General features: G+C 43.9%; 1 long non-coding RNA gene across 6 annotated transcripts in view; it reads right to left on the reverse strand.

Moving 5' to 3' along the window:
* The window catches only part of LOC100576868, a 130,927-nt gene that overhangs the window by 9,385 nt on the left and 99,328 nt on the right, over positions 1 to 22,214 (reverse strand). For all 6 annotated transcript variants that reach the window (XR_003304823.1, XR_003304820.1, XR_003304822.1 and 3 more), the window contains 2 exons: positions 15,224 to 15,383; positions 8 to 1,500 (listed from right to left, as the gene is read on the reverse strand). This is a non-coding gene — a long non-coding RNA (uncharacterized LOC100576868). The remainder of the gene's footprint in view (positions 1 to 7; positions 1,501 to 15,223; positions 15,384 to 22,214) is intronic.

A 22,214-nucleotide genomic window follows, 5' to 3' on the forward strand; every position in this document is an offset into this window, starting at 1 on the left:
GACTTACCCCTGCTCTTGAGGAGTTCTTCTTCAGCGATCTCTCGAATTACGCTTCGATTCCCGATAGCGACATCTCTTTTTCTTGACATCTTGCAGCCGCTCGTGGTTACTCTTGCCGGGCGGTTACACGGGCGGTACAGGAAGAGAAGGTGTGAAGAGAAAGGAAGACGGAGAAAGGGAGGAAAGATCCGTGGCACACAGAGAGCAGGTGGCACGTGAAGTGAATGACTGGAGGGACGATGGTGGTGGCTGCTGGTCCCGAGACGGAGAAGGGGAGAGAAGGTTTACCGTGAGTGAGGTGTGTAACTCGAGTGAGCGGATAACGCGAGTTTGGTGAATGAGGCGAATGAAGTGAAACGCTCCAAGTCGACGGCGCGTGCAACGAGTGGGTGATACGCTTTCTAATTATCGAGATTAATCCGACGGGAAATAGAGACGGCCGTGTGCCAGGTTCGCGCGCTTTGCTCCAGCCATGCCGTTCTCTCTCACTCTTTTTTCTTCCTCTTTTTTTATCCCCCTTCGGCCGCCACTCGCTTTGCACCGCCACCAGACTTGACACCGGTTCCGTTATTTTCCTGCATGCAACCCCACAACGTGACCCGCATTCGAGCTCCACGCTTATCCGCTCGCCACTTTGATGGAAAACTGATAGATACCTTTGCGTCCTTGCTTCCTTTGTCACCCTTCTGCTCGATGTACGATGTATATAATCCTTTGGGATCAATGGAGAAATGAATCATCAGAAATGAATTTTGAAATTTATTAGGACGATTATTCGTGATATTGATTTCTGAAAGAAATTTGATCGAAGTAAGAAACATGGAAGAATCCGAGATGGACAAATTTTCAAGCAAATGCAATATCCTTTTTAACCAAAATTAGATGCACGGAGATACAGGCGGCATCTGAGGATATCGAAGAAAAGGCAGGATCGAGGAGACGGACTTGGAGGCGCATTAGCATTGTTTTGTAGCGGCCTCTTACAAATTTCCTAACATGGAATGTTGCCGGTACGAAACACCTTGCAACTGCCGCCACCACCGCCGCCGTCGTCGTCGTCGTCGCTCGCTCGCTTGCCTGGGACCTGGAATCAGGGCATACTTGTCGTTCGCCAAGGCGGGGTAGGAAGTGCACCGGCAACAATAATCAATGGAGTTGCTGCATTGGGGTGTGGCGCGCAGTACCGGCGCCTCCTTGCTGTCCGACGTACTTCGATCGTACCCCCTTGCCAGTCCTTCCTTCTTCCTCCTCCAATCCACCCCTCGTCCCTCCTTTTCTCCTTCTCCTTCTTCGCCCTCCCTCCCTCCACTATTTTCGCGGATATCGACGAGCCACCTTGTGCCCTTCTTTCTTCCACTTGGACGCTGCCGGATGAAACTCGGCTAGACGTCTTTGCAAGAGAGATTGATCGACTCGTTTTTCACGTGTTTCCGGTCTCTTTATTCCCTCCTTCCTTCCTCGTCCGTTTCTTCGTATCGATGATCAATTTCGACGTAAATCCTAAAAGATATTACAGTAATTTCAATTTATAATAAAAAGAACGAAGTTTCTTTTTGTAGAACAAATGCAAGATTTTTCTAAATTTTTATCATTAGCTGATAGAAATGTCGTGTCTGGAACTTGAAGATTAATTATACCTTCTTCGATTTACAATCGACAACTCTCTTCTCAACGTTTCCCAAAAGCTTTTACCAATATCCATCACTTTCCCCGCCTATAAATATCATCTCCCCTGATCGCATCTGCATACACGCTCAATTAATTAAATCTCGGTAATAATTAGCCGGCGACCAATGCCGAGGATGCGGTTATCGGTCGGTATTAAGACGGTCATAAACACAGGTTGTCGGCACGTATCGGCGAGTACACGGGTAGGTTTCGAGCGGGCCAGGTAAAAGCGGGCCGGGCGTTTTCGTCTCGGGGACTGGTTCCAAAGCCGCGGCGAGAGGGCACGCGTGGGTGGAAGACCAATCACGGGTGGCCGCCGTGGCGTGCATTGCGGAGCGGCGTGCAGGTGCAGCGGGACGGAACGGTGGCAAAAGAAGCGCGGCGTTGCGCTGGTCAGCGCTGACACGCCCGGTTGCCCGCGCTTCCGGCGCCACCGTCGAACGCGCCGCCACGCTCCACGGCCTCCCGGCGGCGCCTTACGAATTTCCAATTGCACGCGCTCCAACTGCAAGTCACGTTCCTCGTTTGTGAACACGAACAAGCACGCCTTGCCTGCCTGCCTGCCTGCCTGCCCCTCTCTTCTCCTTCAACCGCGTGCACTAAACTATCCATCGTGGATGGAAATTTGTCGAGGGGGAGGAGATTCGGGAAGAAGCGTGAACAATCCTGATTCGCGAGTGTAATAATCGTTGCTAATTAATGGGTGGAGGGATAAGGGGATAAGGGAGGCGGGAGGGGAGAGTGTTTTTTCGAAACGATAATAATCATCTTTATTCGTTTATTTCTTCCTAACAACTGGACAATTTTATTCGTAATCAAAAATCAATCGATGGAAAAGATCCAGAGTCCAATCGAAGGAAGGAGAAATTTCGCATTCTAAACGACAAAACGTTCTCGAGGAGGGGGGAAGAATGATTTTATTCAACCGAGGATGATATTTGAACGGCTCACTCGTTTCTAAAATGCCGCGGTTAATTAACATAAATAAACTAACGCTGGGGAGGGAGAGGAGGAGGATGCAACGCCGTGTCTCGTCGGATGTGCAACGTTCGAAACGACAGCGTTTTCTCCGACAATTTATTCGAGGAGCAATTACCGGCTCCGGTAAAGCTATACGTTATTACGGCTAATTGGAAATCGACACTATCTAGAGATGGACAGAAGGCATCGTATCTTATAATTCCTGCGTTAATCACTTTAAGTGGAAGTCGGTAATTAGTACTAAGCGCGGCAATTTCGCCTTCGGATGTATTTACTACAGGCGGCCGCGATTCACTTTGATAAAATTAATCGCGATTACGAGGCTTCTTCTCCCTCCCCTCCTCGTCCTATCCCTCTCCTCCCCTCCCCTCCTCCTCCGCCGGTTCGATCCTGCGCAAGCTCTTTGCTCTTTTCAACGTCGGTCGCCATTGTCGATCGGATTGCAAACGTTTGAAAACGGCTCTCGCGTCCGGGTCTCCGTAGTTCTCTGTAGTAAATTCTGCACGGTTTCGAGGAACGGTTATGGGATGGATTCTCCCTCCATTGAAAATTGTCTCGTTACGAACGTTAAGTAAATAGGGACGCGGAGTAAAAAGGATGATTAACAACACTAGGTTCGATTTTTCGAGAGAAAGAACATTTTTTTTTCCTGGATGCAAGGCTATGTATTTAAATTTCAATTTTCATCAATCAAATTTGTTTCGCGCTAAGCAAAGTTTTTATCTTTTTCGTAATATAGATGTACGCTTCTGTCTGATTTATAGAGCATCGGTTAGAATTTTTATAAATATTCGCTCGGCAATAAAACTGATAGCGGCCGTGTCATTTGCGAATCGATTTTCGATCGATCAACAAGATTCATCGAGATATATTCACGACAATGAACAACGATATAATGATATAAATTAATTAAGAATACAAATGATTGGAAATGATTTTCTTCTGACGAAGAATGATGCATAGGTTTCTTTTTTTTTTCTTTTTGAAAGAAATAATAGAATCCGTGATATTTATAACCAAAAAAATTATCTAAAATTTTTGCCGATTCATAAAGGTCAATGGCACGAAAATGTCACACGCGATACGATTGAACACGCTCGAATGCCTTTAATTTATAATCGATGTTCATGTGCCGATCCTTTCCAATTTTCCCGACAAGTCTTTCATTTCCCTTAATACTCTCAACCATCATTGTAGAATCTCGAGATAACGTTCCCATTTCGAAAAGCGTGAGAGAAATGTGGCATACGTAAACACAGTGGCACTTGCGTATTCCGTAACGATTATTGGCTTTAATGATATAGTCGCTTTTCCTTTTCGCCGATCAATAGCAATGCGCATACGTTGTCACACCTTCAATAAAACAAAATTAGTTCAAAGGAACAATATTCTTTCACCAAGTAAACACGTTGCCTCGATTCTTTCAAAATTAAACTCTTTCTTAAAACTTTAATAAAGAAAAAAATATCTCGAATTTAAATGATAGTACGAACAAATACATATAATCATCGAATAAATATTTTCGAAGTGAATACACACAATACATACAACCTCGATAATCTGATAAGTCACACTTATTATTATTCCATCAAAAAAATATACGTTTAACAGGTTCGCATTATTATCGAATAATTGTATATTTATTTCCTTTCGATCCCGACGAGGTTAAGTACAAAAAGCACGGAGAAGATGCGATAATCCCACAAGGCAAAGGTGGCTCGTTCCCACGTACACTCGAGAGAGCAGTTTTTCCGATTCACGATGAGCTTGCAAAGCTAAATGCTCTCGGTAGCTCGAAATCCCAGATTGTAATACCGGCCGCGCCATTGTCCGCTCATTGTCCCGTTGAACGAGGAACATTTTTAGACACCACTTAGGCGCTCCTCCTCCTCCTCCTCCATGGGGTGACACGCACAACTCATCCTTATCTCCTCGCCGCCTTTTTTTCGTTCTCACGCGCCCATTGTCCGACACGGAACGCTTTTAGAACGGCACGTCATCCGCATTCTAAGCGCGCGTTCATCCGAGGAAAAGTGCACATTTCGCCTCGCATTGTACTCTATTTGTCTCGTCTCTTCGAGATTCGACGGAAAGTTTAGATTGGATCTCTCGTTTCGATTCTACGATCTTTGAAAAAATATCGATCGCCAATTCGAAATTATAAATTGCTGAGAAATTTTACTTTATCTTGAAAAAAGGAAGCAAGGTCGAAATTTTATTCAACGCCTTCGTATGAATCGTAAAAGGAAAAATAAGCTACGAATATAATAATAAATTTATTCATATATATATATGTATTCGTAATTTTTACTGCCTGTAAGAAAATCACACGCGGCAGGATACAAATTACCGATTATCGAAGGTTACGGTAGTTTGACGACTGAGATTCGATGATCGAAGTTCGACGAATCGATAAACAACGAAGAAGGCGGGAGTGTACATGGCCGGTACTTAACGATCGATCGAGGGATCAAACAATATGCAACCGAGGCAAGTGGATGGCGGCGTTTACGGTATCGGGCCCCATTTATATTGCGCGCGGTCTACAATTTCGAAACACCTTGCGCGTTTCTTTTCACGAGGGCTGCGTTAATTGCCATGCGCGCCCGTCAAGCTGAATAAAGTAAATTACACGAGGCGATGCTTACGTGTCGTGAATTCCATATAACCTGCCTCTCTCTCTCTCTTTCTCGCTCTCGTTACTCCAACGGTATTATTCGGTTACTCTATTGTCCACTTCTTCCTCTCTCTCTCTTCGCCAACACAGGTTCAAGTTTCATTCGCCTCGCAAGGATGATGATATTCAACTTGAACGATCTTCTCGATATATAAATATGAATAAATTTCCTACAATTCTCCAATACAAATTTTTCTTTATTCAGAATATTGTATCCTCGATCAACCCTTCTGTTCTATTATTCTTTTCCACCGATCTTTTCTCGCAGATCATAGTCAAAATTAATCCATCAGGAAGGACTCTCGTTAGAAAGGCTCGGTGAAGAAGCCTGTGAACGCAAAGCGGAACACGATTTGCGGCCGCCGGGTAAAACTTCGTTTAGCATCGCATCGGGGTGAAAGAAAACCGGTCGCGTGCTGCGTGTTCGCCGGGCGAGCAGAGGGGCAGAGGGTCAATCTCCTCGCGTCTTCTTATTCTTCTCCTCCTCCTCCTCCTCTCCCTCTTTCCCTTCCGCGTAACTATCTTCTTGTTTTCCTCTTCCTTTTCTCTCTTCTCTTCACCTCGCCTCCACTCTTCCTCTCCCCTTTGCACCCGCGCGTGTACCCGCGCTTATTGGCGTCCTCCCCCTCATCTTTTTCATTTTCTCGCTTGCAGATATCTTCAGAGGTTGCTCGAAAGGGAAAAGAAGGAGTGGGTGGGAAAAAGAAAGGGAAAAATTCGAAAGGTGATCGGTTACTTCCGTTTGACCGCGATTAAACGCGCGCTAATTACGATTTTATAGAAGGAGAGAGAGAGAGAGAGAGAGAGGTGGAAATGTATTATTATTGTTGTTGTTATGTCTCTATCGACGGATGCCGGCTAATTGTGCAACAGCAGAATCGTGATATCAGATCGTGATAAATAGCAGTTGGATATACTTTTAATTTGCAACGAGGCAGGGAGGAATAATGGTAATCGCGCCGGGTAATTAATTGTTAATTGTGCGCGATAATTGGAGGATTCTTTCGTAACGTTCGTGGCGATTTTTAAAAACCAAATTGCCTGGATTTATCTTGGCTAATAATAATAATAATAACAAGCGGGGATTATCGACGCGATGGATACTGTTACTGAAAAATATGTTATTAAGGATCGAGTGAATGAATTATGTCGGGATAGTGAGGGGGAATGATCAATTTTCGAAAGAAATCAGTTTTGTTCGATAGACGCACCGATTCTTATGATGCGATTTGATATCGAGGAATCGATATTTGAAATTAATTTTCAAAAATCGAATGTTTGAATTTTCATCGTGAATTTTAGTATGTTATACTAAAGTTATTGAACGAATTTCAATGGAATGATGGAGCAGTGATTGGAATGATGCGTTGATTTTTAAAATTCAGATATGAATGAAAATATTAATTCGAAGATAGGTTGATGGAACACGGATAATGGGGGAGGATTGAGAGCTCTGTGATTTAAGGATATTATAATTGGTTTGAGCGATTTGACGATTGTGAAATGTACAATTTAACTGAAAAGAAAAACTGTTCGATCAAACAGTACAACAGTGATTATTATAGGTGGATATTTTAATATAATTTTCAACCGATTATAATAAATCTTGGATTTTCAATTTTTTGGAGGTGAATATATTCCCAAGTTTTTTATCGAATTTTCTTAATGTGACATTAAAATATAGCCTATATCGATGTAAATTCTCGTAAATACTTAATACAACTTGGGACATAATTTGTCATAAATACTCTTATAAACGAAAAGATAAAGAGTCATAAATCTTGTTTAATTACTAATAAAATTCTTTACTGTGATTTTCTCACATAATTTGACATGACATATTATAATATAACTACTGCTATAAACTTGGGAAAAATGAAAAAAAATAAATTTTAATTACTAATAACACTGGAAACACGCAAACATTTTGCGTGTACGGATAATACGTCAAAAAGTAATAAATATAATTGTTATACCTAATCGAAATAAATTAATAGTGATATAACCAACGGTAATATTCAACAGTTTACACTTCACAAATTTATGTATAAAAATCATAAAATAAATAACTACTCGTTTAATATTTTCAGTTTTTGTAAAATTAGCGGTAACAAAGAAGCATAAAATACCGTCAGCTATAAGGTTGCCCGGAATAGCCCATTCAACGTTATTATAGCTTCTCATAAGTCTCTAAAACAAATTCTGCATATCCTCTCCGCTTGCCCTCCCCGTTGCGCCAACGATCATTAAATTAACCTTGAGATTACGCGCTAAATTTCACGGAATACGCCGAACGTTCCCGTCGCCTGGCTAATTCATACTATTATCGCGAATGTATCATCATAAATTTGCATACGCTATTACGACAATCCACAGGCGTCACGCGAAACGAATCTTCTTAGCCCATTAAGGACGATCTTTCCAACATGTTTCCGTCCGAAGAATGGATCATTCTCAATGACTGTATAAACGTGTTAATTTCCTTCCTCCGTTTGTTATTATTTACATCGATGTTATAAAAACTCGTTATCTTCCATTCCGTTCCAATTTCACATCTTTCTTTATTATCCAATCAACAATTCAAAATTAATATTCTCCTATTATTACATCGATACAATTTGGTTAAAAGAAAAATGTATTTCGAAAGTATAATCTATTTTCACTTTCGACGAATTCCTATCCAATCTGTTCCAAAAAAAAAAAAAAAAAAAAAAAACGCTACAAATTTCCATTTCCTCGTACAATTATATTGGATCGAAGAGACGAGAAAGAGGAATCAAGGATCCTTCGAATGGATTCTTTCTCCCGGTACACTCCCAGATACACGGACGAAGTGATCGTTGTTACACGCACGTGAACAGAGGAATCGCCGTGAAACGCTAACGTTATAATAACGGTCGTAACAACGGCAAGGAGTCGTAATTTAAATTGAGTTTCTCGGTTGTCTGGCCGTAATAGCTCTATTGCACGCTACTTGAACGGAAACGCGAAGGAAAGACGGACGAGGGCCGGGAAGCGAGGAGGGAAAGTGTAAGAAAGAAACAGTGGTTCGAGAAAATGAGACGGCGAAGGCGTGTTGTCGAATTAGAGAGAGAGAGAAAGAGAGAGAAGAGAATGAATCGTAGCGGGTGGGTGTGAGTGATATCTGAACGATCCAGGTTGGGGTGCGCTGATCTAATTGATGGCCGTGCTGGGGACAGAGCCAGGATATGACGCGAAACCATTGTGGCCCACATTATTATAATACATATATATATATAAAATATATATATATATATATTTTATATATATGTACATATATATATATATTATATACGTATCCTCTGCGAGATCGGATAAAACGAGCGAGAAACACGACACGGGGAAAGAAAAGAGACAGGGTGACGTGGTCGCCCGGTGTAATAATCCGGCGACATTGTTCGATGCGACAGTTAGGGAGAGAGGACGGTAAGTGTCAGACAGATCGCGCGATATATCGACGATTAGGTGTTATCTGTGCTTCTCGTGACTCGGGATAAACAATTGAAAAGTGAGACTCGATGGAACATTATTAAACACAATTAAATTTCACGTATATCATTATCATTATGCGTCGTATTTTAAGCTTGTGCGTTTGTAATGGAGAATTAGTGCGGATAAATTTCGTGTATAAGAAATATTCTTGGATAGATGCTTTTACTCTCGAGTGAAATGGACCTTTAAGCAATTTTAAATTGGAAAGACTGGAATTGAAGCTTTACTTATTAACTCTAAAAAAGAAAAATTGAGAGCTTGAAATAAGAGAAGTTTGTGCCAAATTCACAAGTTCGTAAGATTCGATTGTCAAAAAAATAATTTTCGAGTGCCATCTCTTCCAAAGAAAGAGAAAGTGTTTAAAACGAAACAATTGGTCCAGAGAAAGGCAACGATCTCACCCTTGCCCCGCACGAACGTCTCATCAGCAGGGCGTGCAGTTGATCCTTGGATGTCGCCGAGGGCAGTCGGCGCGTGTTCGAACAAGCGGCAACCGCCGATTCCTTGGCCCGGCCATCCTTCGTCGAAAGACATGCCGGTAAGTGGTCGCATCACCTTTTTGCGCCAAGGGAAAATCGAAGCGGAACCACTCGAGAACTCGCGCGGGGGTTGCTGGAAAGTCTGCGTTCTCAAACTTATAATGAAGAAAATCCTCGAGACGATCGAGCGTAGCTATGATACACATATAGAGTTGCTAAAGCGAGAGAGCAACCGTGAAAACCATCCTCCTCCTCCTCCTCCTCCTCCTCCTCGACCTTCTTCTCCCTTTGGAACCGCGCGATTCAAAGTGTCCTCGTTATAGCCGAGTGGATGTGTCGTCGCTTGGAGCGAGGCCGGCGCGCGCCGCCATCTAACGTTTAATTGCATTGGACTTTAGCACCGGATATAACTTCACTGCCGGAAATTAACAGGCTTTAACTATTGCCCGTGCGCGCGGACACACGCGTATAAATTATAGAAGCGCCAACTCTCGGTGTAGAGGAGGAGGAGAGAGAGAGAGACGGACGGACAGAGAGGGAGAGAGAAATTTACAGGGCCTCGATACCGTGGGTAGGCATGTAGGTCTGCAATTCGTGGTGGAGGGCGTTCACACGTGTAAAATTAGGCTGTGGGAATAAGCGTGCACGTTGTGAATTGGTCCGGCTTATAAGCGTGTCGTCCTGCCTGTTATTAGAAGATCGGGGCGAAATGTCACGGTGCGATAATTAATGTCCCGATACGGTAAGGCGAGCCGATCGGGAGGGAGGGAGGGGCGGAGTTATTACCGATTATGCAATATGTTTGCGAATACGTGCTTGCCTCTCATCCTCCCTCCGCTTTTGCTCGTTTCAATTAGTTTCGGAGGCGTTCTTCCGTTGCACAGAAATAAGATTTCGCCACCCGTCCGCGTTTACTTTACCCGAATTCGTTGATAAATGCTCGGTAATAAAGGGTGATTTACGGCGACGAATCATCAAGCGGCCGCTCGTGACGAATTTTAAGGCAAAGCCAAGGTGCTCGTTATTCACTCGAGCAAGAGTATCACACTTATTACCGGCCGTTTCGTGCCGATTATTTAATGATAATAATGCTCGATGATAATTTTCTCTCTCTTTCTTTCATCGCAGACGAAGGAAATCAAAAACAATCTAACTCTACTCGATCTACGGGGTTCACGCGTCTCATAAACGACACATTCGCGATATCCTGAATCCTTTTGAAGAGAGGATCGAAAACTCTTGACTCGCAAAAAGAGATTCCATACCTTTCGAAAATATAAGAGAAAGAAAGTAGGAGAAAAGGAAGGAATCGCGTGGATTCCACGGGGTTCGCACGCGAGGGACGCGTCGGTTTATCAGATCCTCGTCGCGGAATCGAGGGAGAGCCGGTGGTTCTCGATGGTTTCGAACTTATCGGACACCCGATGGGCACGGTCGGGGCCCGAAATAATTGCCCGCAGTGAAATATAAATGATACCAAGATTGTGGAGCGGGCCGGGGGGGATGGGTTACGGTGTCCGTGGCTCCTTTGCCACGTGTGCGTATGCGTGCGTGGCCCGTCGACTGGCTACTTGGTACGCGAGACGTACGCGCACGTAATTGCGTGCCCGTCCTGAAATTATTCATCTCCCCGGCCACGGCTGATCCCAGCCACCGCACACACCGGTGGCCAGCCACCACCAGTAGGGCCAGCCCCAGCGGTATGATAATGCATAGAAATGCCAGTCATTATACTTATACGTAGCCGGTGTATCCACTGCCCATCCTACCTACTCGCGAGCCGTAGATTACACCACCTCGAGAGAGACCCCTGTGCCTCTGCATTCCCTCTCTCTCTCTCTCTCTCTCTCTCTCTCCCTCGCTTTCCTCTTTCTCGCGCGATCTCTTTCGCTCGCGATCGTAGAGACCCGCACGATCGCATAGATTGCAACCGTGTTTCGCATCGCATCGATGTCTCGAGCGTGTCGGAAAACGTATATAAGGAGTTGAGATAACGTAGAAATGTTTTCATGCACGGCTCGAGATAATTGAGAGATAAATAAAATGATGGAGTATTTGGAGTGGAATGGAAGAAAAAAAAGAATCGCAAGTTTCAACTCATCACGGCTATTATATCAAACGGAAAAAAAGAAATATCCTAAATTCATTGAAAAAAGGAGAACGGTTAGTTCGAATAACATTTAACGCCCTCCATTAACCGTAATTCTCTCGATTCCCACAGCACTGCATTCGTCCACCTAGTTGAGCTTATAATCTTCACAACCGGGTTGGTAACGTGCAATTACAGCGTTTTACTTGCGTCACGGAGATGTCGCGTTCCGGGCCACAATGTAATACCTTCCCCCCTTCCTCCTACCTTTTCCAGAAACTTCAATTACACGCGGAACAGCAGCGTGCAATTACGCATTCTCGCGTGCGCGCACCCGCCAAGTCGCGTCGTTCCGGACCAGTTTACTCCCCCCCCTCTCTCTCTTTTCTCGTTAAAGGTACAGGACAACCGTACGATCAACCGAATTTCCAACCGAAAGTTTCTTCGTGTATCCCTCGCGGACACGGTGCCACGCTCTGATTCGAGCCATTAAAACTCACTTAGGATAATGCCAGGGCGATTCGTTTTTAAACGGGACACGCTCGACCTTCGAGCAATTTTATCCCCGAACTCCTCTTCTCGCCCCCAAAAAATGATATCGCGCCCCGTTGCACGGATCTACACGGATACGCGGAGAACGGCAATTTTCAGACCTGTTGTGTGCCTCGTAAAACGGTGGAAAGAAAGAGTTTTATCTTTCGGCCCGCCCGGCCGAAACATATTCAAACACTGTTCGAGTTAATGGCGAACTGATTGCGGGAGGGTTAATCGCATTCGGTAAAGCGCGCTTCCTCCGGGGAAGGGATAATTCTCTCTCTTCCTCGCCTTCTTTTTCTTTTTTTCTTTTTTCTTATGCCGAGATTTGATCGACTCTGTGATGTAGCACAGTTTGACCTGGCCTGAGAACTTTCGAAAGTGTATATTCTTCTGTGAATTTTTCTGAATATAAATCAATTATATCGAAAAGGGAGAGTTCTTCTGGGAAAGCGAATTCGAGCTAAAATGAATATGCGTGTTACGAAGCAACAATTTGTTAAAAATACAACCTACGTTTAATTCCCAACCAATAATTCTTGCGATTATTAAATATAACATAATTATTCTGAAAAAAGGAGAGAAAAAGACTGGGACACGCAACCGTTATAAATAAGAATCGAGCGAACCGTCGAAATTATCGCAATTACGGAGAGAATCACAGGAACAGGTACGCACAAGTCTGGAAATTTCGTGATGGGGAAAAGCGAAGTAATTGCACCCCGGCCAAAGTTTCGCGATTCCGAGACTTTTCCGCTCGCGGCGCCACTGGCCCTTCCATTCCCTCCCTTTGTTCCATGGGAGGAGGCCTCAAGATAATGAACACAATTACGGCGAGCTTTTTGTTCTAGAAATTACACAGTAGTGTGCTCGCAGATGCATGTCTGCGGCTGATTGCTATGCCTCGGCCATCCTCACGGCGATCGCATCGTGTCCATCGTCCTCCCTCTCTATACGCGCACACGTATATATACATACATACATACACACATGTATAAGCGCGTCTCCCGCTTTCTATAGAGAGACACGTTTATCCACCACCACCACCGACACGCAACGAGAAAGGGAAACGTTGGTGTTGTGCCTCTCGAAACCGCCTCGCCGCGAGAAGACGAAGAGGACGAGGAGGAGGAGGAGGAGGAGAAAGAGGACGAAGGGAGTCGTGCTCGAAAGGGGCGAGGCGGAAGGGGGGAGGGCGGGCAGGGACACGGAGTAAGCTCTAATTGCATTCAATAAAGCAAATAATAGCAAGCTCATTAGAGCAGAGAGAGGAGCTGGCGAGTTGACCGCGACTCGTATGCCAACCTGCCTACGCTCTCTCCCCGGCCGAACGAAGAAGAAGGAGGATGAGGATGAGGACGAGGATGAGAAGGTAGGCGGAGGAGCGAGAGAGAGAGAGAGACGGAGAGTCGGAGGCAGAGAAAGGCAGAGAAACCGGGTAGAGGAACTGGCGGTCGTGCCCGTCGTATCGTCGCGAGAACCACGGGTCCAATGTCATTTATTGTCCCTGGTGGACAAGCGCAGTTTGCCAGAGAGCGCACCCCCCTCGCGACGAGGAAAGAGGAGAGGAGAAGAGAGAGAGAGAGGGAGAGAGGCGAGCCGATGGCCAGACGGCCCGGCCTATATGAATGGGCAATAGCCATGCAACCATTCGCGTCCTTCGTTAGCTATTTATCCCCGTTTATTATTATTCGACCGCATCCCATATATACTCGCGATCCGCGCTCAACACTGTACACCGCGTAATCGATGAGTAGCTATTCCCGGGGAATGTCAATTCCCCTCCGTTCCCCGGGATCCCGCGAGTTTAAAATCCCTTTCCTCTCCCTCCACCGTGAAAGAGAGAGAGAGAGTTTGCGCGTCATTGTTTCCTCTTTTTTTTTCTCCTTCTTCCTTATCTCTTCTTCGCACAATATACGCGTCTATTAACTCGCCTTTGGTGACTTTATTGTTTGCGCGGGCGAGAAAGGTGGTAAGGATACGGTTTTTCGAATGTTAGCTGTTCGTCTTGTTTATTCAATCGATGTAATAAAACACGAGAATAAAATAAAGTATATATATATATCTAATCGATTCATATAAAATTATGAACAAGAAACAAACGAGATAATTCCCTCCCACCAGGAAGCGAAACTCCTTCCCCTCCTCTTTCCCTTCCTCCTCCTCCTCCTTCTCGGCCCGAATATGAATCCCATCTCCGTTCAGAGACAAATTAATCCACGCTGCGAGACACAATAACGAACGCTTGAAGGAAGAAAGAGAATCCGACATTCGGACTCGCTTCGTTTTTTCGTCCTCGGCCATAAAGGACAACACCTGAACCGGATCCTATTTCAGCTTAACAGGGAGCGTACAACGAAGACCGCGGTCGTGCCGTGTCGTTCAGGGACACGAACAATGAACCACGCATGGACAGGAAAGCTCGTTCCGAACAAATCGAAGCGAGGTCCTTCGTGGAACGAGCGGTGCCGCCTAACGACGGACAAAGAAACGAAGCGAGACGGCGAGGAGAGGCGATGCATCGGTTGCAAGGGGGGAAGAGAAGAAGAGAGGAGAGGAAGGGAGGGAGAGAGGGATCGGTCGCCCCCTCCTTCCCCTACCCCACGCGGGTAAACGCCGGTAAGAATGGCGATTCGGCTAATGTATTCCGCGGTTGTGCACGCTCATTATTCAGCGATAATTAATTGACGGCTATAAATAAGCGGCGCGTCCCGGCACCGCGTAAATAAATGGTTCGCGCGAACCGGAATGGTAATGGTGACTTTGACGGACCGTTTAAACTGGAATAAAGCTTGGGATATACCTTCTCGGTTTCTCCCACCCCTCTGCGCGCTTTCCTTGCTTCCTCCACCAGTCCCAGCTAACGAATATAACTCACCTGCCGAAGTGTATATCCTGATCCTTCCGTGAAAGGTGTGTCGTTCAAATGGTAAAATTGGTATTTCTTTTTTTTTTTTGGACTTTCGCTACGATGGAATTTCCTTCGTTCATCTCTTTTACGTTTATCAGGGCGAAGTAATTTCGGAATTTTTAAATTTCGAACGATGATAATAAATTCTTTTTTTTTTTTTTTCCAATGTACTCGCGTAAAAGTAAAGATAAAGAAAAATATTATAAGAAATAGTTTGAAAGTTATTAATTTGTTTCTTAACTTTCGTGTAAATATACGTAAATAAATATTCCTGTTAAAATTAAAATTAATCTGAGGAGAATCTGTATTAAATGAAATGAGAGAGAGAAATATTCTTCTATTTATTCATATATCATAAAAAATTTTCATACCTTAAATCTCTTTGTCTTTCGTCACCAGGATATACTCGTGAATATTCACTCGCCAAGCGAATTCCTGTCCACCCTGTCTTCGAACCGTCCATCCAAAGAGATTTGCGCCGTTTCTCCGTTCGAGGCTCGGCTTACACCTTCGCGATCCCTGATCGTGTTCCTGGAGAGGACAATGAAACTGCGATGTAATCGGTTGCGATTCTCGTGTTGCATTCTCGGGAGGGGAGGATTGAAAGTGGATGATTGGAAGTGGCCGGGGGAAGGATTAGAGTGGATACCGATACCTCGAGAGGGAGATAAACCGATAATTATCCGTAAATGTTATTCGATCTTAACGTATTCGATCGATCTTCGCGATCTAACGATAACGATTTTCAATTCTCTTTCCACCGTTTTCGTTTAAATTTATAATTTTATAATTTTATAAACATCATTTGGAATCGAGTTGTACAGAAACTGAATTAACACCACCAATATTCCATACGTGTCTCGAAATACTTCTAATTACACAGTTTCGACTATTCGAATTTTAGAATCCATTTGCAATATGAACAAGCATATCGAGGAGAGAGAATAACTTTCTACAGCATCACATTTATTGCATAATTGGATCCTTGGAGAGAAATTCCAAAAATAACGCCCAAAAATAATCGAGGAAATCTTCTCGATCAATCAACGATTGTTAACGTTAATTAAAACATCCTCCTCCCCCGATAAAATCCAAGAAAGAGAGAGAAACAATAACACGGGGAGAAGAATCCTCCTCGAAGCGAGGCAGTTTCCCCGATCCGTCCATCGTATCGCGATTACTCGACGAAGTCGTAATTTAGAAAATTGTAGTTATCAAGCAAGTTTCTGGCACTGCAAACAGCGGTTAATTGATCGTTATTATCAACGGATTGCCCCGGGGATGCTGATTACGGGTGGAAACCGTTCCATTCAGCCTCCACTGTTCACCACAGCCGTTGCTGCCTAATTCTATTTGCAACGTGAACGCGGGAAAGAGAGGAGAGGCGCGGTTGCAGGCGTTGCAAGCCGCGAGACGGAGAGAAACGCGAGGCGAGGCTCATGAAAGCGGTACAAGTTATTATGGCCCCGGAGTTCGTAATAACCGGTGGCTTTCCTCCGCTTCCTCGTTCACGCCCACTGTTCTAACGTTGGACAGTGCACAATTAATTTCCAAGCGCAACAGTAACTAATCGAGCCTTAATTCCTCCTCATCGCGTACACGCACGGGTCGTGAACACTCGGAGAGAACCCATTCGACCGATCATCCTCTCTCGTCCATCCGAAGGATGGAGCGGATATGGTTGAATTACGCGAATTCGATTGTCCAGCGGGGAAAGAAATTGCGCGAACCAGTTTTTCCAACCGCAAAAAATTGTGATTTATACGTTCAATCTCGTATATATCTATAAAGATTCCATGAAATAAGAAACCGAGAAGAGTCAAACAAGTTAATTCTCCGTATGGAACGAATTTTCTTTCTTTCCGTTTCGAGGCTCCTCCCTTCGTTAACTCTAAACCCTGTTTATCAGGTAAAATTATCGTCGCAAAATTAAGCTCTCGAACGGTTACATACTTCGGAACCGAAACTCGAGAAGCGAAAAAACAGGTCGGAGATATCTCGATCCTCTCGCCCGAAATTCTTCGAGCAACTTCATCGGTCTACTTCTTGCCCAAGGTCGTATCTTATGCTACATTGCTCCAAAACGTATCCCTTCTTCTTCCCCTTTTATCGAACGGGGCAGAAACAACGTCAAGAATGTTCGTTCTTCCCCCTCGTTTCCATGCGGACTGTCCCTCCTCCTCCTCCTCCCTGACGGCGGTGCAGATGCGTATCTTCGAATCGGCGAAAAAAATAACACAATGAACAGGGAGCGCTTTTTATCGGGCGCGTAATCTCGAAACGGGACGCGGAATCTCGACTAATAACCTTTTCGTCGATCGACGATTGTTATGGGCCGGTCATTAAGGCGAAACCGGCGCAACCCTGTCCAAGCGCTTTCTGCTACATCGCTTCTGCCAAGCGATGTTGTAGCCAAAAAACGTCGTGGTGGCGTCGTTTATCGAGGAGAGGAGAGGAGAGCAGAGGAGAGGGAAGGAGAGTATGCGCGCCCGTTGGCTTTCATCGGCGTGCACTTATCTCAAGGGACTTGAAAATCCGGTCGCATTAAGATATCTATCGGAACAACGGATGTGCGCCATTAAACTTTTACTTTATTTAGCGCTCGGAGCGGCCTCGCGCTCTCGCCGCGAGTCAAACAGGGGAAAAGAGACAGGTCGAGAGATAGCCACGAAGAATAAACGGATGGAGGAACGGTGGGAACGGGAAAGCGAAAGGGGGAGAGAAGAGGCGGGGAAAGGTGCCCCCGCTCGTGCAATAATTTACTTACAACTATTGAGAGAGGCCGGTTCGGATAAATAAATTGATGAGCTTTTTCTTTCTTTTCTTTATTCGGAACACGCGTAATGCAACTTTGTCGATCAGATTTTTCGATACGGAAAAATCTTTTCGTGTAACCATGTAAATATATAGTTATAAAATACAGGATCTCGAGAAATCGAGTTGTTTCTTTATCGATGTAGAATTATGTACATTATAATATATTAATTAATCAAATTGGAAGACGAAACAAATCGAAGTGCAATTTTGTCCATCATATAAAACGAAGGATCGAGTTGTTTCTTTATCGATGTAGAATTATGTAAGTATTAAATATATTCGTCCCTGAAGAATTAATTAATCAAATTGGAAGATGAAATAAATCGAAGTGCAATTTTGTCCATTAAAAACTATAGAATGGAGAATCGAGTTGCTTGTTTATTTGAAGAAAGACGTATCGAATTGTTGCGCATTGTTGAAGAGAGTTTGCAAGGATAATCGTTTCGCAAGAGGGGAGTTCAAATTGGAAGAGGGAAAAGGAAGGAGAGAAGAGTTGGCATACCTGCATCCCCACGTATGATTGTTCTTCTCTAGCCCCAGAACGTGTAATTATTATTTACGTTCGCTCTTAATGACCGGCTCTCGCACGACACCATTTAGAATTGCTAATGGCCGCGCATCTGTGCTCCACGGCCACTGTCAATAGGTAAAACTCATTACCTGGCCGGACTAACTAATTGGATACATTTGGATTGACGGAACGGCCGGGCACCATGGCGGCGATCGGTTATTAAATCGCCGACTCTAAACTATCCTTATGTTAATGCGCAACCGTGCCACCATTACGGAATAGAGGCACGTACACGCACACATACACACACACACTGTTCCCGAGGAAAAGGTTTACGTTAACGGAATGCCCGGATAGTTTATTAGTCTTCAACGTTTCTCAAGTCAACGACGAACAAGTCGAATTGTCGGTGGAAGCGAAATAGAAATGGAACGAAGAAGAGGAAGTAGAAAAAGTATGTATCTCGTTCGAGCAAGATCAATCTTGCGTCAAATCAATTATTTCCCCTTGTTAACGATTCTTCCATCTATTCTCCCATCTGTCAATTCTTATCTTCTCCTCGACAAGCTATCCCTCTCTCTTCTCAAAAAAAGAAACTATATAAATACTTTCTGACGACGTCCTTTTTAAAAAGTCGAAGAAGAAGGAAAAATACAATTAGCATTCACAGGAAAGAGAAAAAGGGAGGGGAAAAACGGATTATTAAACCGCTTCGAGGTCGGTTTAACCGGAAAGTTACGATCCTCCAACTCGTTACGCATGCATAGGCGCGAGCATAAAACACCTCGAACCGTCCACTTTCCTTCGAGATTTTTTCCAATCTCTTCCTTCCAACATCATCCAGAGACACCTCGAGAGAGATTCTTTCCCTTCCCCCCCCCCGGATATTGTCGTGACTCTTCGCGCCTTCCGGTGACGACGGGCGTCGTTACTCGCGCTGATTTAGTCGAAAGGCCGCGAATTTACGGATCCACCCTTTTTCGCGTGGAACGAAACGCTCTCTCTCTCACTCCTCCTCCTCTCTCTTTCTCTCCACGGTCCCTTTCTCGTTAGCCGCCTACATTATATTACCCATCGAGGTGCATACATCATTCCCTCTTTATGTAAGTATCTATAACAGGCCGAGAAACATTTGCAGCTCGCGCTCGCGAGGGAGAGACGGACGCTTGGAAGGAAGGAAGGAAGGAAGGGCCGCGTGGGCCGACGCGGCTCGGCTTCGAATACTCGCCGCGGAATTGATGTACTGCGACCGACGAACAATGCCTCGTACCTCGGACGACAGGTAAACCGTTGCCTTGGACCGAGCCCACGTGCCCCCTCCCGTCCTCCAAACAGTCTTCCAAGAGAGGCCCGCTCTCTTCGAGAAATTACAACGAGAGTCTTCCTCCTTTTTTTTAGGTGGTAGTTGGATCGATGATGCGAGAATTTGTTCCAACGAATATTTGAATTTTTTACTTTCGTCGATCTCGTCGTCGTTGATAACGTTTTGTCTTTCGATGTGATCGACAAGTTCGATAAGTTTGGAATAATATATTTAATTGTATCGAATATTTGTAATGGAAGAAAGGAAAGATTGCAATATGAAGGAAAAAAAGAGTTTTCAAAGCCCTTGGAGATTAATAAAGAAAGGAACAACAAAAACCCGTTGAAAAAAAAGAAAGAGTATCTCAAGAGTTTTCGTATCTAAACAGTCGAAACTCACCCCTCCCCCTCCCCCCCGTTAAATACCGGGTTTGCGAGTAAATGAATACGCGCGCGATAGAGGTAATTAAGCGTTAAAACGGGCTGCTACTCGCGATTACGCCCTTTGATTCCATCTCCCGTTGCCGCGTAATCAGGATGCATACAGAACATGCACAATGTTAGCAGTCTCGTCGTGTAATTCTCGATAGAGCGACGCGTATCCCCGATCGTATCTCCCTTCACGGACATTGTCGTGAATCGTTACTATCCCGCCCTTTTTACAGATTACGCAAGAGCTATAATTATTGCCTCACATCGGCAGAAAAAATGATAATTACTTTACATGCTTAATTACGCTCCTCCCTCCTCCTTCTTTCCCTCCCTTTCTCCGTCCCTCTCCCGCGGGTATGTCCAACAGCCGGTAGGCGCGATAGCGCTTTAATGGCAGAAGAATTAATTATACCCTGCACGCGATACGAAGAAAGTATCTCGGCCCTTTTTACCCGCGGGGGGAGGGGGCATTAGGGAGCTTAATTGACCGGACATTGCGTTAACGAAGATCAATGGCGGCCACGCCATCCGCAATCGTATTCGGATCGTACGTAATAATGGTTCAATTATAATATTATTCGTCGATATCGTTTCCCGTTTTATATATATATTACGAAAATTAAAGAGCGCAACGAAAATTTTACGAATATAAATATGCGTTAATACATGTATGAATTTTATATGGCTACTTAAAAATTAACAAGCATTCTTATTTTTTAAAACATTTTGCACCCATGCAAAAATTGGGAATAGAGGGTTGAAATCAAATTCTTGCGAGCTTAAAAATTTACTTTATATAGGTATTGTTATATATAGGTATTGTTTCATTTTTCTTAATATTTCAGTAATTCGCTCGATATCGACGGTAAAAAGCCGATTTTAATTTCTCCAATTGGAAATAGAGGGTTAAAGTCAAATTCTTGCGAGCTTAAAAATTTACTTTATATATATATATATATATATATATATATAAGTATTGTTTCATTTTTCTTAATATTTCAGTAATTCGCTTGATATCGACGGTAAAAAGCCGATTTTAATTTCTCCAATTGGAAATAGAGGGTTAAAGTCAAATTCTTGCGAGCTTAAAAATTTACTTTATATATACATATATATAGGTATTGTTTCATTTTTCTTAATATTTCAGTAATTCGCTCGATATCGACGATAAAAAGCCGATTTTAATTTCTCCAATTGGAAATAGAGGGTTAAAGTCAAATTCTTGCGAGCTTAAAAATTTACTTTATATACATATATAAGTATTGTTTCATTTTTCTTAATATTTCAATAATTCGCTCGATATCGACGGTAAAAAGTCGATTTTAATTTCTCCAATTGGAAATAGAGGGTTAAAGTCAAATTCTTGCGAGCTTAAAAATTTACTTTAAATGTATATGTATTGTTTCATTTTTCTTAATATTTCAGTAATTCGCTCGATATCGACGGTAAAAAGCCGATCACGGAGCAGGAGGTGGCCGTTGCGGAGAATCTCGGTGAAGGTAGAGAGAGGTGGACGCGCGGACGGCGCGCATTGTTGCGAGCTGGCCCCGATGCTATCTGGGCCAGTGACGTTGTCGTGAATTGTAAGACACCAGGCCGCGGATTGGAAACGAACGGATCGAAGGAACCCACGGCCACGTGAAATATACGTCCACGTTTCGCCTTCTATCCGCCCGATTATCTCGGCCCCGCTGTCGCTCAACCGGTAATTGTCTCTGCCCCGCCGGGGCCCCCGCTTCGATACTTAATGAGACGTACGATTGCTCCCAATTTGGTATACGTAAGATACGAAAAGAGGGGGCGGGGGGATCCGTAACCCAGCCGATCTTACCTTTCGAGCCACCGTAAATCCTTCGTGCACGCAACTGTCGCGGCTATTATGTCGGGAAAAATTTACGGTGGATTGGAAGTCGATTCTCCCGTTTCTTCCTCGATTTTGGAAGATTTCTTTCCTTTTTTTTTTCACCTCTTTATCACTGATAACGTGATCCTATCGGATTCGAAAAAGTATTTCCGATATTTCCTCCGTTTTTTTTGCCTTCATTTGTTGGACAGTTAAAGCAAATGGAACTAGTTTTAATTATCCACGAATCATTAACGAATATGTATCGGCGAATCGTCGAGATTCGAGTTGGAACAACTTCTTCTGATTCGAGAGGAATTCGAAACCGGCGAATCAGTGTTGACAGAGAAAGTTGAATATATATATATATATATATATATATATATATATATATATACATCGATCGTTTGATGTATATATATATATATATATATATATATATATATATATATATATA

The sequence above is a fragment of the Apis mellifera genome, linkage group LG6 (assembly GCF_003254395.2).
Source record: "Apis mellifera strain DH4 linkage group LG6, Amel_HAv3.1, whole genome shotgun sequence".
NCBI lineage: Eukaryota > Metazoa > Arthropoda > Insecta > Hymenoptera > Apidae > Apis > Apis mellifera.